We start from the raw sequence: 11,169 nt of genomic DNA, 5'->3' as shown, positions 1-11,169 counted from the left end.
TACTGGAAACAGCTGCTCGGAGCCCTGGGATGCCTGGTGAGTTGTGTGTTTCCCTCCTCTGACTCCAGGGTCCTCCTCCCTTTGTCTCGACTTGGACAGTTGAGGCACACGTCTTGGGTGGTTGATGCAGCGTTTACCTGACTGTCCCCTCACACTCCATCCATGTGGAAACCTGGTTCCCACTGTGAGCTGTTTAAAAAGTGGGAGCCCTCTGACCGTGGTGTTGGGAACTGATCAGGATTAGATAAGGTTACAGGGTACACCCCTGATTGAAGCCTGGTGCTTGATAAGAAGAAGAGACTGAAGGGACACTCACACAGCTGCTCCCTGCCTCCAGCCATGTGTGCTGTGCACCATCCTGTGACCAAAACGCCTCACCAGACAAAGCCCTCACCCTGTGCACCTCCAAGCTGAGAGCCAAAACAAGCCTCTTTTCTTTATAAAATAGCTTCACGCAGGCTTTTCACTATAGTAATGAAAAATATGGACTGATACCATGGTCTTATGTAGATTAAATCTGATTGGTGACTTTTGGCCTTAGTGTACCTGGATTTTTATGCCTTTCTCTAGGTTTGAAAAGCTTCTGCTATTACAACTTTAAATAAGCTTTCTACGTCGTCATACAGCTCTGTTCTTTCTTGAACCCCATTGACCCTTTTACTCATTTGGTATCCCATAAATCCTAAAAGCTGTATTTCCCTTTTCATTCTTTTTACTCCTCTTATTATATTTTCAAATAGACTCTCTCTGAGCTTACTTATGCGTTCATCTATTTAATCGATTCTGTTATTGATGTGCTTCATTACATTTTTATTTTATTCACTATATTTTCAGCTTTAGGATTTCTGTTTGATGTTACTATTTCGATATCTGTTCAATCTCTCTCAATAACTTTGAATTATTTATCTGAGTTGTCTTGATATGTGCTGAACTTCCCTGACAGAGCTGATCTGAGTTCTTTGTTGGGCAGTTCTCGTATTCTGTCTCCTCAGACTCTGTCACCAACACCTTACTCTGCCCATTTAATGACATTGTGTTTCCCTGATTTGTTTGATCTTGGTGGTTGTGTGCTGATTTTCTATGCATGGCCTAGGTGGGGGTATCTTGCAGTCTCTGCATTCTGGCCTTGTCTATGCATCTGTGACCGTTTTCTACAGTCTGCCTATCTGGAAATTCTGACAGAGGGCGAACTTCTGCCTCGGAGCCCATGACTGCTTGGCCATTTCAATGCTACAGGGCGCCAGTGGCCCAGGTCTGCTGAGCTGGCACAGGGTTTGCAGGCGGTTGCTGTGAGCTCCACCCACAGTAGGCTAATCCTGTACCGCTGCAAAGCTCACCATGAAACAAGGTGATAAGCCTCCACAGAGTGAAGAAAGACCAATGTGCACCTGCACGCTTTCCACTTAGGAGCTGCAAATCCAGGGATTCTGTGCAGGTGGCACCTGTGTTCTGGGGCAGAAGGGGGGAGATGGGGCCTTTTGACAGTTCGATTATGCTGCTTGCAGGTGTGGAACTCCTTACGTGGGTCCTTCTTGGAATTCATCTGAGCTGCTGGGATATGTAGATCAATGATTTTTACCAAATTTGGGTTGGGGGTGACACTCTTCCTCTAGCTCTTCTCCCTGATCCTTTCTCCTCTGGACTCCCACTGTGTGTGTATTGGTTGCTTGAAGGTGTTTAACCTTCTCTGAAGCTCTGTTGTTTTTCTTTGTTCCTTTTCCTGTTCACAGACTCTATCAATTGATTTCTTTCACATTTTCTATTTTTTCTTCTGCCAGTTCAAGTTTGTGGTTGAGCTTCTGAATTTTTCCATTTCCATAGTTCTGTTTTTCATTTTCAAGTGTTCTCTTGGCTTCCCATTCAGAATTCCTACCTGTTTATGGGTACTCTTTATTTGGTTGAACATCTTTCTTGTACTGTCTTTATTTTTTAGACCCAAGTTCCTTGAACACATTTCTAATAACTAATGTAATGCTTTTGGCCACATTGGTAGAGTAAAATATTTCTTTCGTCAGGAAAAGTTTCTATTGACTATTATCTGTTACGAGACAAATTTTCATTTTTCTTTGCATATCCTATAATTTCTCACTGTAAATTGGCCATTTTAAATAATACAATGTGGCAACTTTGTAAATTAAGAGTTAAGGAATTCTGGGTTTGACTCTCTCTCCATCCCATTTCCTGAGTGACCAGGAAGTCCTGATTCTCTTGCCTGTGGTCCCTGGAGTCTGTTCAGCAGCCAGGGGTCATCTGGCAGGTCCCTTTACTGTCTGAACCAGCAGGTCCTGCAGGAGCCTTGTGTCCTGGAGTTTCTCTCCTGCCCTGGCGGGAAGCTCACTGTGGAGCGGCTCAGGTGAGCACTGGGAGACTCGGGCCTGACGGTCTTTTCTGGGCATGCACACAGCCCTGCACTTTGCCTGACTTTCTGTCTTCCCAGCAACATACTGGAACTTGTAAAAGCCTGTGTGGACATCCTTCTTCAGATTTTCCTTTGGGACTTTTGTGGCCAGCTTTGTACGTATTCCCTAAAAGCCAGGGCTGTCTCAGAGGATCTGGTGCTAAGCAATGGCCCTGAGCTTTCTCAACAAATGCTGTGGAGAGAGGCCTGGGCACTGTGAGTAAGCTGGGTGAGGCTGTGGGTTTCCGGAACCGCCAGGGAGGTAAAGAACAACAGGTGTCAGGGGATGAGCCTTCAAGAGCCCCAGAGACAAGCCACCCCAAGTGCCACTGTACTGACCCTCCCTGCTCTCCCTCCTGGGGAGGTCAAGGGGGGGCGCTGAAGCCCCTCTGCCCTGGGCTCCCTGCTCTCCCTCCTGGGGAGGCCAAGGGGGGGTCCTGAAGCTCCTCTGCCCTGGGCTCCCTGCTCTCCCTCCTGGGGAGGTCAAGGGGGTCCTGAAGCCCCTCTGCCCTGGGCTCCCTGCTCTCCCTCCTGGGGAGGCCAAGGGGGTCCTGAAGCCCCTCTGCCCTGGGCTCCCTGCTCTCCCTCCTGGGGAGGTCAAGGGGGTCCTGAAGCCCCTCTGCCCTGGGCTCCCTGCTCTCCCTCCTGGGGAGGCCAAGGGGGTCCTGAAGCCCCTCTGCCCTGGGCTCCCTGCTCTCCCTCCTGGGGAGGCCAAGGGGGCCCTGAAGCCCCTCTGCCCTGGGCTCCCTGCTCTCCCTCCTGGGGAGGCCAAGGGGGGGTCCTGAAGCCCCTCTGCCCTGGGCTCCCTGCTCTCCCTCCTGGGGAGGCCAAGGGGGTCCTGAAGCCCCTCTGCCCTGGGCTCCCTGCTCTCCCTCCTGGGGAGGTCAAGGGGGTCCTGAAGCCCCTCTGCCCTGGGCTCCCTGCTCTCCCTCCTGGGGAGGTCATGGGGGTCCTGAAGCCCCTCTGCCCTGGGCTCCCTGCTCTCCCTCCTGGGGAGGTCAAGGGGGTCCTGAAGCCCCTCTGCCCTGGGCTCCCTGCTCTCCCTCCTGGGGAGGTCATGGGGGTCCTGAAGCCCCTCTGCCCTGGGCTCCCTGCTCTCCCTCCTGGGGAGGTCATGGGGGTCCTGAAGCCCCTCTGCCCTGGGCTCCCTGCTCTCCCTCCTGGGGAGGCCAAGGGGGGGTCCTGAAGCCCCTCTGCCCTGGGCTCCCTGCTCTCCCTCCTGGGGAGGCCAAGGGGGTCCTGAAGCCCCTCTGCCCTGGGCTCCCTGCTCTCCCTCCTGGGGAGGTCATGGGGGTCCTGAAGCCCCTCTGCCCTGGGCTCCCTGCTCTCCCTCCTGGGGAGGCCAAGGGGGTCCTGAAGCCCCTCTGCCCTGGGCTCCCTGCTCTCCCTCCTGGGGAGGTCAAGGGGGGTCCTGAAGCCCCTCTGCCCTGGGCTCCCTGCTCTCCCTCCTGGGGAGGCCAAGGGGGGGTCCTGAAGCCCCTCTGCCCTGGGCTCCCTGCTCTCCCTCCTGGGGAGGCCAAGGGGGTCCTGAAGCCCCTCTGCCCTGGGCTCCCTGCTCTCCCTCCTGGGGAGGTCAAGGGGGGGTCCTGAAGCCCCTCTGCCCTGGGCTCCCTGCTCTCCCTCCTGGGGAGGCCAAGGGGGGGTCCTGAAGCCCCTCTGCCCTGGGCTCCCTGCTCTCCCTCCTGGGGAGGCCAAGGGGGTCCTGAAGCCCCTCTGCCCTGGGCTCCCTGCTCTCCCTCCTGGGGAGGTCAAGGGGGGGTCCTGAAGCCCCTCTGCCCTGGGCTCCCTGCTCTCCCTCCTGGGGAGGCCATGGGGGACCTGAAGCCCCTCTGCCCTGGGCTCCCTCCTGTGTTTCTGGGGTACCATGGAGTCAACCTGGATCTCACGCCCTGGACTTCCCCTCATCCCTCGTGGGGAGGCCAAGGGGTCCCCATCTGCCCTGGGAGCAGGCCACAGCACACTGCAGAGTGGTTCTCAGAATGTGGAGCATGGACCACAGGCGGAGGAGGCAGGAGCCCCTCACGAGGGTCATGTTGGAGCAGGGGCAGCTGGCTCAGTTAGGGGTGAAGTGATTCAGGTTGCCTGCTTATTCTGCAGTCAGAATGGAATCTCTAAGTTACTGCCTGCCAGACCCCCTACAGCTCAGGACCAGACTGGCTGCATTTCACAAAGTCAGCCTCAGCAGAAGCACAGGAGGGAGTGCACCTTGAGATCCCTGATGCCCACGGCTCCTTGCACCTGCCAGAGTGCCTGCAAGACCACTCACCTTTGGGTCTGAGATTCTTCCTCGGGGCTCACGTGAGCTTCAGCTTCACCTCAAGAGCAGAGAAGGGGCCGATGCAGAGGGTGGAGCTCGAGGCCTTGAACGGGGCGGCCACAGAAATGGGGTGCTGCAGGCTCTGTCCACAGGGCAGTGTGTCTCCCCAGGCTAGATCACTTAATCGGTTAATATATCTACATCTTTATTTTTCTAATGGTTGATGAGGACAGAACCCAGTTCCTCACACAGGCCAGGCGAGCACTCTACCAATGAGCCACAACCTCAGTCCTCTGTGGTTACTCTTTAGCACAGATTTGGGGGGGAAATTCATTTCCCCTTAATTTTCTGTCCCCTTAGGTGTATGCTTTTCAGTAAATATGTACCATGAACTTTGTCTTTGCCCTAATTGTACTTAAATAGTAAGTAAAAAGGAGAATCGACCAACAGGGAATGCTGAAGTTCTCTGTGGTGATGATGGCTTCTCGGGCAGAGAGGTACCCCAGCAGACCTCTTCCTAGAAGGATCCAGAGGTGAGAGCAGGGATTCACCCTGAGTGGGCAAGTCCCCAGCTCTCAGCCTCCTGCAGCCAGTGGGACCCTCAGGAGCTGCAGGTAGGTCCGCAGCAGGCCCTGCCTGGGAAGCCAGAGGTCAGCGGCCATCCATGCTGAGGGGTCACATGTGCAAACACCCTGCATGTGTGCAGGCCACCACGGCATCCAGACCTGCCTTTGCTGGAATGTTCATCTCTTACCACAGCATCCCCAGAAGAGGACCTGCATCGGCTTCGGATCTCAGTGCCTGGAGATCCAGTCACAAGGTGACAGGTGCCAGCCTGCCCTGAGGGACTCACTGTGAAAGACTGGAAGCTGGGGCAAAGGCATTCCAGTGCATGGGGTGGGGTGAGGGCTGGGAAGAAGGGAGGACATCCAGGAGAGGCCCAGCGGCCGGCCACAGAGGCTTGGGGCCAAGAGGGCAGCTCACCTCGGTGGTTCCTGGGGACCGGAGGGCTCTCGAGCAGGAGCATGGGGTGCTATGAGCAGGAGATCTGGGTTCTCAACCCAAGGCAGCAGTGACAGCTTCCGCAGCCTCAGGAATCCCACCCACGGTCTGGTGTGGAGGACACAGAAACCAACACCATGAGATGCTGGCCAAGGGGGGCTGCCCAGAGGTGACAAGGGAGTATCCAACCAGCTGCCTCTTTGTCCTTTAGAATGTGTCTCCCATGGCCAACCTGGTTAGGAAACAGGGAGGAATCTCTGTGGTTCTTGGAGATGCGAGAAGTCTCCACTTAAGGAGGTGGTGAGCTTTCTGGGTGCCACAGTGGCACCTCCTGGCCACACATGGAGGTGTTGGTTGGTTGTTCCTCAGAGCAGCCAGAGCAAGATGCAGCATGAGCCTGGAGAGAAGCTGAGGCTGGCAGAAGAGTGGCAGCAGCAGCCAGTGCTGTCAGCACGTCGGGAGAAACTGCCGGGCCACGGTCGGCTCACAGCAAGAAGGCCCAGCCAGGAATAGGCAGATGCAGGTCTCATGGCCTGGGGCAGTGGTCACTGTCCATTCCTCAGGGCCGGACGGTGTGCACACCTGGTCCTACTCAGGAACATCCACCCTCTCTGCCACCCTCAGGCACTGTGGTCTCTGTGACTCCACCCAGATTCCTGTCCACTCAGGGTCTCACCCCTTAGCTCCATGGGGCAGCGGTGGGTGCACACTTCCCTGACCAACCTTCCAGCCGAGGGGCCCCATGCCAGCTCAACCAGGAAGGTATAGGAAAACACGGAGAGCACATGGTCCCAGAGAAGGGCAGCTACTGCCAAACCAGGAGAGAAAGCAAACACAAGAGATGCCTGTCCTGGGGACGCAGCCAGTGGCTCCCAGCAACTCCTGGTTTCTGCTGGTTGTGCCCTGCCAGGCCCCCTGCAGGAGAGGGAAGGGGTTAGGACTTCAGAGAGAAGCACCTGGACCTCGAGGTGGAGGAGTGAGCTACGTTACCACCCTCTGCAGCGTCCCTCCAGCCCGCTTACATGGCCCTGCTACCTGTCACAGAGTCCCGTACCAAGATGGTGGCACACACTCTGATGAGAGGCATGCATCAATGCTTCTGAGGCTCACACCAGAAACACGTGACATTGTCAAGAAGCAGACTGTTAAAGACCCTGTGATCTTACAGAACAAAAAGACGGTCAGATCTTCCTGTCACAGTGCTGTGTGCTGGAGTCACGGTGCTCACGCAGGACATTGCAGGGAGCCTCTGTGTTGTCACACCCTTTAGCCTTGCACACACTTTGCCTGATGAGCTTCGGCCTGCTCTAAACCACTCTTTACATCGTGTCAGTGTGGTAGGAAAGTAAAGCACATGAACATTCACTCTTAATGAGTTCAGAGTCGCCGAGGTCCCGAGGCAGAGCCGGACTCTAGGTGGAAGTCACACTCCTCTCTTGTTGTCATTTTGTGGGGGTAACATGAAGCCAGCACCAGAGCTCCCTATTCAGAAGTGAAAGCAGCCTCTCCACTGGCAGACCTGTAGCCGACTTCACGAGGGGTGCAGAAGGCGCACGGAGACTTGGGGTGAGCATGAAAGGACTCTGATGGAAGACGCTGGGCTGTGTGCAGCTCGCTCTTGACCTGAGCATGGACTCTGTCCTCCCAGCTCCTTCGGGACTCTCTGCTGCCCTCCCGGCCTGGCTCACCTGTCCATCCTCAGACACACCCTCTGTCTACATGCTGTCACGCCTGAGTCCCGCCCGGTGCTGGTACCTCAAAGGCCATCACCACCCCCAGGTCCCTGAAGCTCAGCCTCCATGGCTGCCGGCCACATCCACTGCCTCCTGCCAGTGACGCCAGCTCCTCAGGGCACAGCCTCACTGCCTTCCCACAGCCCAGGACAAGGTCACAGGCTCCCCAGGTCAAAGACAGACTCAAGGGTTGCCAACTGACTGAATGTGGGCAGGTATGCTTCTGCATGTGCCCCCGGCCTCTGAGTCAGGCCCTGGAACAGACTATGTCCCTCAGGGCCTGGACTCCGTCCTGCTCAGAGGAATGACCACAAGTCTCCACCTGTGAGCTGCTCATGAGGCCATCTGCCCCTCCCCTCAGAACACTCAGGCCTGCCCTGATGGGGTCTCTAACTGGCAGAGCCTTGTAGGTCACAGGGGAGTCTGTGTCTGGAGAACCTTGTAGGTCACAGGGGAGTCTGTGTCTGAAAGAACCTTGTAGGTCATAGGGGAGTCTGTGTCTGGAGAACCTTGTAGGTCACAGGGGAGTCTGTGTCTAAGAGAACCTTGTGGGTCACAGGGGAGTCTGTGTCTGGAGAACCTTGTAGGTCACAGGGGAGTCTATGTCTGGAGAACCTTGTAGGTCACAGGGGAGTCTTTGTCTGGCAGAACCTTGTAGGTCACAGGGGAGTCTGTGTCTGGAGAACCTTGTAGGTCACAGGGGAGTCTTTGTCTGGCAGAACCTTGTAGGTCACAGGGGAGTCTGTGTCTGGAGAACCTTGTAGGTCACAGGGGAGTCTGTGTCTGGAGAACCTTGTAGGTCACAGGGGAGTCTGTGTCTGGCAGAACCTTGTAGGTCACAGGGGAGTCTGTGTCTGGCAGAACCTTGTAGGTCACAGGGGAGTCTGTGTCTGGAGAACCTTGTAGGTCACAGGGGAGTCTTTGTCTGGGAGAACCTTGTAAGTCACAGGGGAGACTGTCTCTGGAGAACCTTGTAGGTCACAGGGGAGTCTGTGTGTGGGAGAACCTTGTAGGTCACAGGGGAGTCGGTGTCTGGAGAACCTTGTAGGTCACAGAAGAGTCTGTGTCTGGAGAACCTTGTAGGTCACAGGGGAGTCTGTGTCTGGAAGAACCTTGTAGGTCACAGGGGAGTCTGTGTCTGGCAGAACCTTGTAGGTCACAGGGGATTCTGTGTCTGGAGAACCTTGTAGGTCACAGGGGAGTCTGTGTCTGGAGAAACTTGTAGGTCACAGGGGAGTCTGTGTCTGGAGAACCTTGTAGGTCACAAGGGAGTCTGAGTCTGGGAGAACCATGTAGGTCATAGGGGAGTCTCTGTCTGCAGAACCTTGTAGGTCACAGGGGAGTCTGTGTCTGGAGATTCTGGTTGGTCACAGGGGAGTCTGTGTCTGGGAGAACCTTGTAGGTCACAGGGGAGTATGTGTCTGGCAGAACATTGTAGGTTACAGGGGAGACTGTGTCTGGGAGAACCTTGTAGGTGACAGTGGAGTCTGTCTCTGCCAGAACCTTGTAGGTCACAGGGGAGTCTGTGTCTGGGAGAACCTTGTAGGTCACAGGGGAGTCTGTGTCTGGAGAACCTTGTAGGTCATAGGGGAGTCTGTGTCTGGAGAACCTTGTAGGTCACAGGGGAGTCTGTGTCTCTAGAGTCTTGTAGGTCACAGGGGAGTCTGTGTCTGGAGAACCTTGTAGGTCACAGGGGAGTCTGTCAGGAGAACCTTGTAGGTCACTGGGGAGTCTGTGTCTGGCAGAACCTTGTAGGTCACAGGGGAGTCTGTGTCTGGAGATCCTTGTAGGTCACAGGGTAGTCTGTTTCTGGAGAACCTTGTAGGTCACAGGGGAGTCTGTTTCTGGAGAACCTTGTAGGTCACAGGGGAGTCTGTTTCCGGCAGATCCTTGTCCGTCATACGGGAGTCTGTGTCTGGAGAACCTTGTAGGTCACAGGGGAGACTTTGTCTGGGAGAACCTTGTATGTCACAGGGGAGTCTGTGTCTGGAGAACCTTGTAGGTCACAGGGGAGTCTGTTTCTGGAGAACCTTGTAGGTCACAGGGGAGTCTGTGTCTGGAGAACCTTGCAGGTCACAGGGGAGTCTGTGTCTGGCAGAACCTTGTAGGTCACAGGGGAGTCTGTGTCTGGCAGAACCTTGTAGGTCACAGGGGAGTCTGTGTCTGGAGAACCTTGTAGGTCACAGGGGATTCTGTGTCTGGGAGAACCTTGTAGGTCTCAGGGGAGTCTGTGTCTGGAGAACCTTGTAGGTCACAGGGGAGTCTGTGTCTGGCAGAGCCTTGTACGTCACAGGGGAGTCTGTCAGGAGAACCTTGTAGGTCACTGGGGAGTCTGTGTCTGGCAGATCCTTGTCGGTCATACGGGAGTCTGTGTCTGGATAACCTTGTAGGTCACAGGGGAGACTGTGTCTGGGAGAACCTTGTAGGTCACAGGGGAGTCTGTTTCTGGAGAACCTTGTAGGTCACAGGGGAGTCTGTGTCTTGCAGAGCCTTGTGGGTCACAGGGGAGTCTGTGTATGGAGAACCTTGTAGGTCACAGGGGGGTCTGTGTTTGGAGAACCATGTAGGTCACAGGAAAGTCTGTGTCTGGCAGAACCTTGTAGGTCACAGGGGAGTCTGTGTCTGGGAGATCCTTGTAGGTCACAGGGGAGACTGTGTCTGGGAGAACCTTGTAGGTCACAGGGGAGTCTGTGTCTGGCAGAACCTTGTAGGTCACAGGGGAGTCTGTGTCTGGCAGAACCTTGTAGGTCACAGGGGAGTCTGTGTCTGGAGAACCTTGTAGGTCTCAGGGGAGTCTGTGTCTGGCAGAACCTTGTAGGTCTCAGGGAAGTCTGTGTCTGGGAGAACCTTGTAGGTCACCGCGGAGTCTGTGTCTGGCAGAACCTTGTAGGTCACAGGGTGTCTGTGTCTGGGATAACCTTGTAGGTCACAGGGGAGTCTGTGTCTGGAGAACCTTGTAGGTCACAGGGGAGTCTGTGTCTGGGAGATCCTTGTAGGTCACAGGGGAGACTGTGTCTGGGAGAACCTTGTAGGTCACAGGGGAGTCTGTGTCTGGCAGAACCTTGTAGGTCACAGGGGATTCTGTGTCTGGAGAACCTTGTAGGTCACAGGGGAGTCTGTGTCTGGCAGAACCTTGTAGGTCACAGGGAAGTCTGTGTCTGGAGAACCTTGTAGGTCACAGGGGAGTCTGTGTCTGGAGAACCTTGTAGGTCACAGGGGAGTCTGTGTCTGGAGAACCTTGTAGGTCACAGGCGAGTCTGTGTCTGGATAACCTTGTAGGTCACAGGGGAGTCTGTCTCTGGCAGAACCTTGTAGGTCACAGGGGAGTCTGTGTCTGGCAGAACCTTGTGGGTCACAGGGGAGTCTGTGTCTGGAGAACCTTGTAGTTCACAGGGGAGTCGGTGCCTGGAGAACCTTGTAGGTCACAGGGGAGTCTGTGTCTGGAGAACCTTGTAGGTCACAGGGGAGTCTGTGTCTGGCAGAGACTTGTAGGTCACAGGGGAGTCTGTGTCTGGCAGAGACTTGTAGGTCACAGGGGAGTCTGTGTCTGGGATAACCTTGTAGGTAACAGGGGAGTCTGTGTCTGGAGAACCTTGTAATTCTCAGGGGAGTCTGTGTCTGGAGAACCTTGTAGGTCACCGGGGAGTCTGTGTCTGGCAGAACCTTGTAGGTCACAGGGGAGTCTGTGTCTGGGATAACCTTGTAGGTCACAGGGGATTCTGTGTCTGGGAGAACCTTGTAGGTCTCAGGGGAGTCTGTGTCTGGGAGAAGCTTGTAGG

Source organism: Ictidomys tridecemlineatus, chromosome 2, assembly GCF_052094955.1.
Source record: "Ictidomys tridecemlineatus isolate mIctTri1 chromosome 2, mIctTri1.hap1, whole genome shotgun sequence".
Lineage (NCBI taxonomy): Eukaryota > Metazoa > Chordata > Mammalia > Rodentia > Sciuridae > Ictidomys > Ictidomys tridecemlineatus.
This window is presented reverse-complemented; position numbering follows the sequence as displayed.